The sequence below is a fragment of the Myotis lucifugus genome, unplaced genomic scaffold (genome assembly GCF_000147115.1).
Source record: "Myotis lucifugus unplaced genomic scaffold, Myoluc2.0 scaffold_35, whole genome shotgun sequence".
NCBI classification, from domain to species: Eukaryota; Metazoa; Chordata; class Mammalia; order Chiroptera; family Vespertilionidae; genus Myotis; species Myotis lucifugus.
The window spans coordinates 1,683,269-1,693,273 of record NW_005871083.1 but is presented as its reverse complement, the minus strand read 5'-3'; the positions used below and the strand labels follow the sequence as shown (position 1 = coordinate 1,693,273).

Genomic DNA, 10,005 nt, shown 5'->3' with positions numbered 1-10,005 from the left:
AACAAGGTGTAGTTTTTCAGCTTCCCGTCTCCTGAAAATGTTTTGCTGTTTCTCCAACAGTCATCAGATGAGATGCAGCCAAAACCACATCAACTTGCATTTTCATAGTCTCTGTGCTTTATTCAAACTATCAAAATATGGAGAGAGTTACTATGCTTCAGCATGGGAGTAGTGATTCAGGACGGGATCAGGACTATATTACAGAGGCCTAGAGGTCTTTTTATTTGGAAAGTCAGACTCCAACTTGGACAGCTGACACTAAAACACCATGTTTTAAGCTCTCAACATCAGAAAGAAAACCTTGTACTTTTCCCAAAGCTCCTTTCCTGATCAGCAGTTATTATAAGAGACAAGAATGTGCATTATGGTTTTTTTGTTGTTGTTGTTTTAAAATATATATTTTATTGATTTTTTACAGAGAGGAAGGGAGAGGGATAGATCGGAGATGATAACTCTCTGGCCCAAGACCAGCCGTCCAGTAAGCAATAGGTAGGGGATTCAAGGACATGGTATTCTCAAGGTACATGCCCTTGACGGGAATCGAACCTGGGACCCTTGAGTCCGCAGGCTGACGCTCTATCCACTGAGCCAAACCGGTTAGGGCAAGAATGTGCATTATGTTTATGAATGCTTGCAGTAATTCTATGGGAGAGGTATCATTATATGTTCCACTTTACAGTCATGAAAACCAGGGCTCGGAGATGATAACTCTCTGGCCCAAGACCAGCCGTCCAGTAAGCAGTAGATAGGGGATTCAAGGACATGGTATTCTCCAGATTCGCTCTCTGCCCTGTGGCCCACGAAGCTGGTCTCCATGAGCTCATCCCTCAGGCTCCCTTGGATTTCGCCAATGGGAAGCACACGCAGGAGATGAGAGGCTGGGAGGAGAGACATCCAGGGTGTTAATGCTCTGTCCACACTGGCCTTGCTTGAGCAGTGGCTTCATTCTTTGGCCATGACCACAGCTCCTTTTTGGTCAACTTCTCTCCGATGCTGCAATGCTGGTAGATACTCCCCTCTTCCCTGCTCAGGCCAGGGGTTGCCTGGCTGCCTGCTGCAGCTTGTGGGGGTTTCTCAATCCCGTTTCGCTTCCTCCCACTACCAAGCCTCTGTAAATTGCCCCTTCATTCCATTCCCTTGAGGTGCACTGCCCTTTCCCGCTGACCTTGATTAATACAAACACAGTTTACAGGGACTCAACGCTGCTCATGTCCTCCAACCCCCCGTACCCTGACTGGGCCCAAAGCCTCCTCACCCACACACTCCAGTTTCTCCTTCCAAATCTTCACAGTAGCTCTTCCTCAGGGCTGCCTACGTAGCTGGCCACCATCTCCTACTCCGCAGCATGGCCACCCCAGACCCTTCGTGAAACCCAAGATCATCAAAAAGAGGACCAAGAAGTTCATCCGGCACCAGTCAGACCAACATGTCAAAACGAAGCACAACCGGCGGACACCCAGAGGCACTGGCCATGGAATGTGTAGAAGACCCAAGGGCCAGCTCTTGATGCCCAGCGTTGGCTATGGGAGCGACAAGGAAACAAAACACGTGCTGCCCAGTGGCCTTTGGAAGTTCCTGGTCCACAGCGTCAAGGAGCTTGAAGTGCTGCTGATGTGCACCTGACTGTGCGGGGATTGCTCACATTTCCTGAAAGAACCGCAAAGCCGCTGCGGAAAGGGCAGCCCTGCTGGCCATCGGGGTCACAATCCAATGCCAGGCTGCGCAGCAAAGAAAATGAAGAGACGGCTTGTGTGCACCTTGTAATTGTGTTAATAAAACCATAACATTCTGTTCAGAAACAACCCCCTTCACTGTGTCTGTCACCTTTCTACTCACATACTCTATTCTAGGACTGTATGTCCTCCCACCTGAAGTGCTTCAGTAATGTTCCAGTATGTGCCCCTCCTTCATTCTCTTTGCCTCGGATCCACGCTGCCCACGCCTGTCTGATTTACCTTCCTTCCCTATGGTAATCGAGATGTCTGTCATCCGGCCACTGAGAAGCCTTCAGTAGCCTGGGAGAAGGAGCACAGGTTTTAGAGTCAGGCAGACCTGGGTTTCCTCCCTGAACCTCAGTGTCCTCACCTGTGAAATGGGCGCAGTAATACTTGCCTACTTTATTGTCGTTTCAAGTGTTCTCATGGACCGGCAGCATCCCCATGGTCTGAGAGTCTGTGAGAAATGCAGCATCTCAGTCCCCAGCGCCAGACCTGCTAAATCAGAATCCACGTTTTCACAAGATTCCCCAGGAAATACGTGCACACATTTAAGTTCACAAAGCTTTGTTTCATGAGATTCTTGTTTGGAGAAATAAAATATAAAGTTTCTGGTACACTGTTGACTTAAAGGCGAGTTCCCTTCCCCTGTCTTTCTTTATCCGCAGGAAGGTAGAAACGCCACCCCCTCCACCTTTGATCATGATGGACCCCAAGGAGCTAGCGATTAACACGGTGCCTGCCCTTGGTGGGCGTGATCTCCTTCTATCCTCACAGTGCCTGCTGATGTAGAAACCATGTTACAGCCTGGCTGGTGTGGCTCATTGGTTGAGCCTCGACCTATGAATCAGGGGGTCACGGTTCAACTCCTGATCAGGGTACGTGCCTGGGTTGTGGGCTCGATCCCCATCCAGGAGGCAGCTGATCAATGATTCTTTCTCATCATTGATGTTTATATCTCTTTCTCCTTCTCCCTTCCTCTCTGAAATCAATAAAAATAAATTTTGAAAAGAAAGGAAGGAAGGAAGGAAGGAAGGAAGGAAGGAAGGAAAGAAGGAAGGAAGGAAGGAACCATGTTACAGATGAGAAAACAGAGGCTCAGAGAGGTTCCAAGTTCACCGTGGCCAAGGCAGGCCAGGGGACCATGTCTGACCCCCAACCCCTGTTCTGTTGCACTCCTCTCTTTTTCACCTGAGCCGCTGCCTTTTGGGATCCTGAGCTACTTTCCAACAGCTACAGCTGCTCCTGCTCTCATTCATTCACTCGCTCGCCAATCCACGACCTCCCAGGCTGGGGAAGGCCCACCGTCCCGCCAGTTCTGGAAACTGGACAAGCTCGCCCTCCAAGCTGAGGAGCTGGACCTTGAACAAAGACACACAAAATGTTACCAACTTGCAAATGTGCGGGCAATCTGGCTGCTGGATTTGCATTTTGGCACAGTGTCCCTTTGTCCAGTCTGCTGGCTGAAATCACCCCATTCGGATCCTCTCATTCATGAGCGAAGCCAGGACAATCGCTGGGACCGTGAGTGTGACACGAGCGAGCGCAGACCTTGCTGAAAGAGCAGCTGGTCATCTGGGCGTCACTGAGAGGAATTCCCCGGGAGGGCTGAGCACCTGCCCATTTCTGGAAGCGCCTTCCTCGGCTGCTCAAACCCCCGTCTCTATATTTGGGAACGCTGGTGTGTCCTCACACGCGCGCTCGGTTCCCATCCAGTGGGGAGGCCTGTCTCCAGGACACCAGCCGTTTCCTGCAGGCAGCGCGGGTGGGCTCTGACAACCCCATCGCCATGGGAGGGATGTGGGGCCGAGGGCCAGGAGCAGGAAGGAAGCCCCACAGCCCAGCAGCTGCTGGAAACGGTCACTGCGGATGCCGCACCACGAGTGTGACCTTATTACTGAAGCCACACCATGACTTCACGTTCATTCGACAGAGTTATAAGCATAGTTATTTGTTCCTGATGGAAGTAATATAACTACCCTAAGAAACAAAAAGCAAGAACACGCACTCACACACACACTCACACACACACTCACACACTCACACACACACGCACTCACACACTCACACACACACACTCACACACTCACACATTGTGTCGGGGGTCCCTCGGGCCACCCCCACATTCAGAGATTCACTAGAAAGACCCATTTGTATTCATGGCTAAGCTTTATTTCAGCAGCAGTCAGATCATACACAGCCAGATCGTAAGGGAAACACCCAGAGGTGAAGTGTTAGCAGCGGAATGTCACGTCCCTCCAAGAGTGCATGCTGAAGCCCTCACCCACAACGTGATGGCATTGGGAGTCGGGGCCTTTGGATGAGGCCAGGAGGGCAGGGCTCCTGCGATGAGATGAGTGTCCTCTGAGGAGAGGCTACCGCTCCCGTCTCCCCTCCCCGTGAGGACCCAGGGAGAAGGTGGCCCCCTGCACGCCAGGAAGAAGGCCCACCAGGAACCAAACCTGCTGGCACTTGATCCCGTACTCCAGCCTCCAGAATGCCTGTTGTTTAATCCTCTCCGTCCATGGCATTTCCTCCTCGCAGCCCCAGCGGATGGACGGGACCTGAGTCTAGAGGAGCCCACGCACAGGCTTCCTCCACCCTCTCCCGTGAGGGGCGACCCAGAGCACACTCTTCCCACAGCAACAGGAGCAGCGTTTCTGCCCAGGAAGCCCACTGCAGACTCAGAGTCAGGGTTTTACTGGACCTGGTCACAGAGGCAACCTCTGCCTGGCACGAACCAGAATTCCAGATTTCCATAAAGAAAACAGGTGTGCAGCATAAACCATACTGTTTGTGCAAACAGACCCGGCACAATCATAAAGCATCCTTATCAGTCAGGAGATGCAAGTGCCCAGTTCCCAGACGCCAGCCGAGGGCCGGCCTTATAAGCAGCCTTTCTAAGAAGAGCCTCTCGGATCTGCCAGGTTAACTCTTTTCCGCACCAACACACACAACCATAACCTTGCCCCTGCCCGCACCTCCACGGGTCACCCTCCTTTCAACCCCAGCAAGGTTCCGCAATGGATGGCCTCGGAACACCTGGGAAAGAAGTCAGTAACCCTTAGGAACCGGCATGGAATAACAATAATTTGCATCACTGCATGCTGGGTCACTTTTTATTATCCTCACAGCAGCCTAGTGGGGTAGGAAATAGTGTTATTCTCATGTCACAGCTGAGAGCAACTGAGGCTCAGAGAGGTTAGGTGACTCACCAAGATCACACAGCCCTTAAGCAGAGATGCTGCGACTCCCACCCAGACCTGCCCTCCGCTCGCCTGGCCTCCTAACCAGTGCACTAAGGGCAGCACGCCAGCTCACGTCCTTCCTCTTCCAGCAGGACTCGCGGGGCGATTAATCAGGAAAACGCTACAGACACAGTGAAGCCGGATGTGAAAGAACTTTCATGATTTCCTTGACATTTAACTCGGTGGATTCCAAAGTATTACAAGACGGCTCTCAACAGGAATTTACTGATGCGTGGGCAGAACCGATGACAACCAAGGGAGTGACACGTCACAGGGATGTGTGTTCCCGGTCATCCAGTCCTCCAGCCCGTCACACCCCATCAGCCCCAGGCAATGCCTGGGATGTGAGGTGCTCCCCAGGCAGCAGAGACGAGCCAGCTCTGGAACCTCCATTACAGACACTGCCAACCTCTCCCGTCCATTCTAACCCCAACAACTGTGCTGCCACACACAGATGGGCTTGATCCAATTCAAAGAGTGAGGGCGCATGTCTTCCTTTGCTACCTGGAGATTTTATGAAGGGTTGGATGGGAATGTTTGAACTCATAATGGAGAATGAGAACGGTATTCAGTTAATTGCACAGTTAATTAAACATAACAATAGACACCAAAGGGCAGATGTGCACCCCCTCTGTTCTGTGATGAGCCCCTCAGCTGCACTGGGAGAAGAGAAAGTTCTCTCTTTGCTCTGACCTGATCCAGCCCCCCTTTCTTCGTTGTGATGCGCTTGTGTTAGGCCCTTTGGGTTCTGGGGCTGCACTGCCCTACTCAGGCGCCTCTCCCTGGACCCCACTCTGTCTGCACGTGCCCAGCAGCACGGCCTTTAAAGGAGTTTGCTCCCAGCTCCCACCTCACCCTGGACTCCCTGCTAGATGCCTGCACTAGGAATGCCTTTCTCACCCTTTATTTAGTCATCCTGGGCTTTTTCTGTCCTCTGAGTTTGCCTGGCCTGTGGCTGCCCCCTCGGATGCAGTTCTAGGAAAAGTTCTGAATACCTTTCCTTTGAGTGGGAGGAACACCTTTCCAATCAGCCTGTCTTGCTCAAGATTCTTTGGCTGCAGGGCCCACACGCCCAGGGCCGGCTCCATGGGTGTCCCACTGTACAGAGGCACGGTCCCAGGCTTGGAAGGGATCCCCGCTTGGTCTCATACTCTGCTGTCACCACCCTGAAACTCTTAAAAATGTTTGACAAGGGGCCCATGGTCTGCTTTTGCACTGAGCCCCAAACATTATGGCTGCTCCTGCATGAAGAATGTGGTCAGGCAGCCCAGGGCCAGAGGCGGGGCCTGGAAAGCCAACAGGATCTCAGCAGGCTTCTCTCTGTGTCTCTCTCTGTGTCTCTCTCGCCCCCCCCCCGCCTTATTCTCTCTCTGCGTGAGACAACGCTGATGCCAGCCCCACCAGAGGTTTCGCCTCCTCTGTTCCAGAATCCGTCCCGATGACAATTTCCTAGAGCAGAGACACGGACGGGCCAGCGGGGACCAGGCGTCCAGCGCTGATTCAGTCCGTTCTGGCTAAGGCACAGGGTCCCTCGGCACCAACACAGCTTCCGCGCAGAAGCAGCAAACAGAGTCAGCAGTTGGCACAAACAAGTCTGCCCTGAAACTTCCTGTGAAACACATTCAACAACCCCCTCCCCCCGCCCTCTCTTCCCCTCCTCCGCCAGCGGCTGTAGCAGCCCGAAGTTCACTGCTCAACCGCCTCCTGCTCACGCTCCCTCGGGCTTGCCTTCTAAGGGGCTCTTCAAAATGTAGTTGGTGATGGATGAGTTGACCTTCGACCTTCAGTCCATTTCCAGCTGAGCTATTGATCTGGGGAAACTCATATCTGCTCTCATCATTTTCTCCCTCCTCCTGTTTACTAATAAAAACAAACCAAGCCAAACCAACAGAACTTCTCAAGGAGGCCGGGAGGTGAACAACGCACATATCTGTGAAAACGGCCGGTCTGGAGAGAAACTTCACACGCGCACCCATGCACAACGCACAATAGAAGGCGTAGTTTCTAAGACGCCGAAGGAAGCTATATATCTTCGGCCCCTCAAGTCTGACCCTTCGTAACTCAATGCAAAGCTTTCTCTGGGGGGCAGGTTCTGTGCAGGGCAGATAGCGGCCTCCCCAAAGGAAGCCGATTAGACTCTGGGAAATAAATCTTCTTTGCTTCCTTCCTCCCCGAGATGATTAGGAAGAAAGTGCTCCCGCGGTCCCCACCGGGAACAAAGGCCCTGTGTCCGGCGGGGCACCCCCACCTGACCTCTCATGCATTATGAATCACGACCTCATGGTCACTTCAGAAAGCCACCGCGCTCTGAATGGCCACTGCCCGTCCTTGCTGCACACTGCAGGAGCCCTGGGCCCCTCAGGCTGCTGTGCCCCCACTTGGCCCTCACCAGCCCAGGGGACTGCCAACCCCTGGCAATCAATCCCAGCCAGGCCCTCAGCTGATGCCGCCCTGACCGATGCCTCGGGCTGCAGGGTCCCTTCTCTGGAAGGCTCTTCACTCCCTCTGGACGATCTTCCCCTCCCCATGCGAGGGGCCTGGGCCTGCAGGGAGGCCTGCTACCTAAGAGGAGGGATGAGCGCAGGATTTGGGGGCAGACACAGTCCTCAAATCTGCCCACTTCTCAGCTACCACACGGGAGGTTACTTCCCAGCTCCGTGCCCCGTCTCCTTGTTGCTAAAAGGGGGTGATGTCAATAATGCTGATATCCTGGGGGCGGCCACGTGAGTGTGGGATAAACTCTAGCCACGCCAGCTCTGTGGGCCCAGGAGGGGGCTCCCAGGACCAGTGGGTGGAGAGCGGCAGGTGCCCTCTTTATGGCAGAGTAGTAGTCCATTGTGTAAAGGCACCACAGCCCTTTCATCCACTCACATACTGACGGGCATTTGGGCTGCTTCCAGATCTTGGTTATTGTCAATAACACTGCAGTGAACATAGGGGCACACATATGGAGAAAAGGGACCCCTTGTGCACTGCTGGTGGGAATGCAGATTGGTGCCGCCGCCGTGGAAAGCAGTATGGAGTTACCTCAAAAAATTAAAAATGGAAGCTAACAGTAGGCTGTGAGGGCTCAGAGAGAATGCTAAGTCCAATCTAGACCAAAGGTTGGAAACGCCACCCGCAGGCCTATTCTGCCTGCTGACTGTTTCCCTTGTTTAAAAAAATGCCAATTGTTTTCTGTCACCATAAAAATAGGAAGATTTCGGCTGAAATTTATCTTCCCCCAAACGCGTGCCTTCTTTTGACCCAGCAATCCCACTCCTGGGCTAGACACGATAGAAATGTGTTCGTGTAGACCCGGCCAGCACGCTAAGTGGGTCATCCGCGCACCAAAGGGCGGCAGGTTCGATTCCTGGTCGGGGCACACACCAGGTTGCCAACTCCGTCCCAGGTTAGGGCATGTGCATGAGGCAACCGATCAATGTTTCTCTCTCACACTGATGTGTCTCTCCTCTCTCCCCCTGAGTGATCTATCATTTGTCCCCAATTGTAATGTGGAGAGAAAGAAGCCGGACACAAAAGAACACCCTGAACACCCTATGGGTGAAGTGTTCACCTAGACCAGCGAAGCGGACGTCCTGTGTTAGAGGTCAGGACAGTGGTCACCTCCGGAGACGGGGGCGGGCTGTGGGGGAGCAGGGCCACCTCCGGAGACGGGGGCGGGGCTGTGGGGGACCAGGCATGCTCTGATTCGTGATCTGGCTGCTGACCTGTGTGCTCAGTTTTCAACAATCCACCCAGCTGTACACTTTCGATGTGAACATCTTTTTCAGGTATGAATGTCACACATTCATAAAATGACATTTTATTAAAATGACAAAAGTCAGTATGATAAACTCTTCACATTTAAAAAAGAAAATCCAGAAGTTCTGTCTTCTCTTGAAAACTCCGAAGCTCCAGAAACCTAAGCCCTCGTGGTCCGGGAAGGCCGGTGCCGGTGCCGGTCCCTGGGCTGGCTTGGCCCGGGCACAACCTCCCCATCTGCCTCCCTCATGTCTGAGCGAAGAAGCTGAGACCCAGAGAGAGGAAGTGGCTCACAGGGGCCACACACCAGTGTGGGCGGCAGAGTGGTGGCTGGAACTTCTGCTCCCAGGCCCTCGGGCCACCCCAGCAGGTCCGGCTGACTTCGTCTGGGCTGGAAGGAGGAAAGGGCACTCAGGGTGAAGCTGGCGTCTCGTTACGACTGCGGTGAATGGAGGCACAGGTCCTTCCCCTCTGGATTCTAACTCCCTTGACTCCTGGGAGGGAGCTGGGTTCCAGCCCTGCTGCTCTCGAGTTTTCTCTCATGTTGAAAGTAACCGGGACCCATTGAGAAAGGGGTACTGACCCGCTGGCGAGGCCTAAGCTGACGGGTGACTTTGCCGAGAGCAGGCGCATTGGGTGAGCTCCCCAAGGTCTGGGAGACCAGTGGGCACGACTGCAGGCAGGTGTCCCCTGGGCATCACAGTGACAGGGAAACGGAAAGTCTCGGGTTCGGCCCCTTCCATGACCTATCCTGTCGCTGCAGCCAGTTCTGTGGGGGTGACTGCCGGAGCAAAGACAGTGGGAGCGGCAAATAGTCTCCCCTCCCTGGTGCCTGAAATTCCACCAGGGAAGCTCGCCTCCCTTATCACTGCTCTTCCCTGGAAGGGCACTGCTTCGCTATTATCAGTCCCTGGCACCTCAGTGGAGGAAGGAACTGGGAGCCAGTGCTCTGAGGTGGAGGCCAGATCCTGAGACCTGGGGGCGAGGGAGGACTGGAGAAGGGGGCCCGGGGGAGAGTCCCTCCACACACAGCTACTGAGCACTTGCTGTGCTCCGAGAGGTCCTTGCCCTCCAGAGAGGGCACTGGAGGGACGAAGGACTGTAATGGAGTGATGGACAAATGTCCTGGGCACAGGAGAGGGAGCAAATCACACAGATGGGAAGAAGTGTCAAAAGCAGCTTAACTCGCTAAGCCTCCGTTTCCTTCTCTGCAAAGAGAGGCTAATATGAGTGGCCACTGAGGAGGACTGGTGTGAAGCCAGGATGAGAAAGGCAGGGAAAGCACTGAGCACGGTGCC

General features: G+C 53.7%; 1 pseudogene; it reads left to right on the top strand.

The window, feature by feature from the left end:
* The first annotated feature begins 445 nt into the window (after positions 1-445).
* Positions 446-10,005, top strand: part of LOC111825621 — a 19,063-nt pseudogene continuing 9,503 nt past the window's right edge.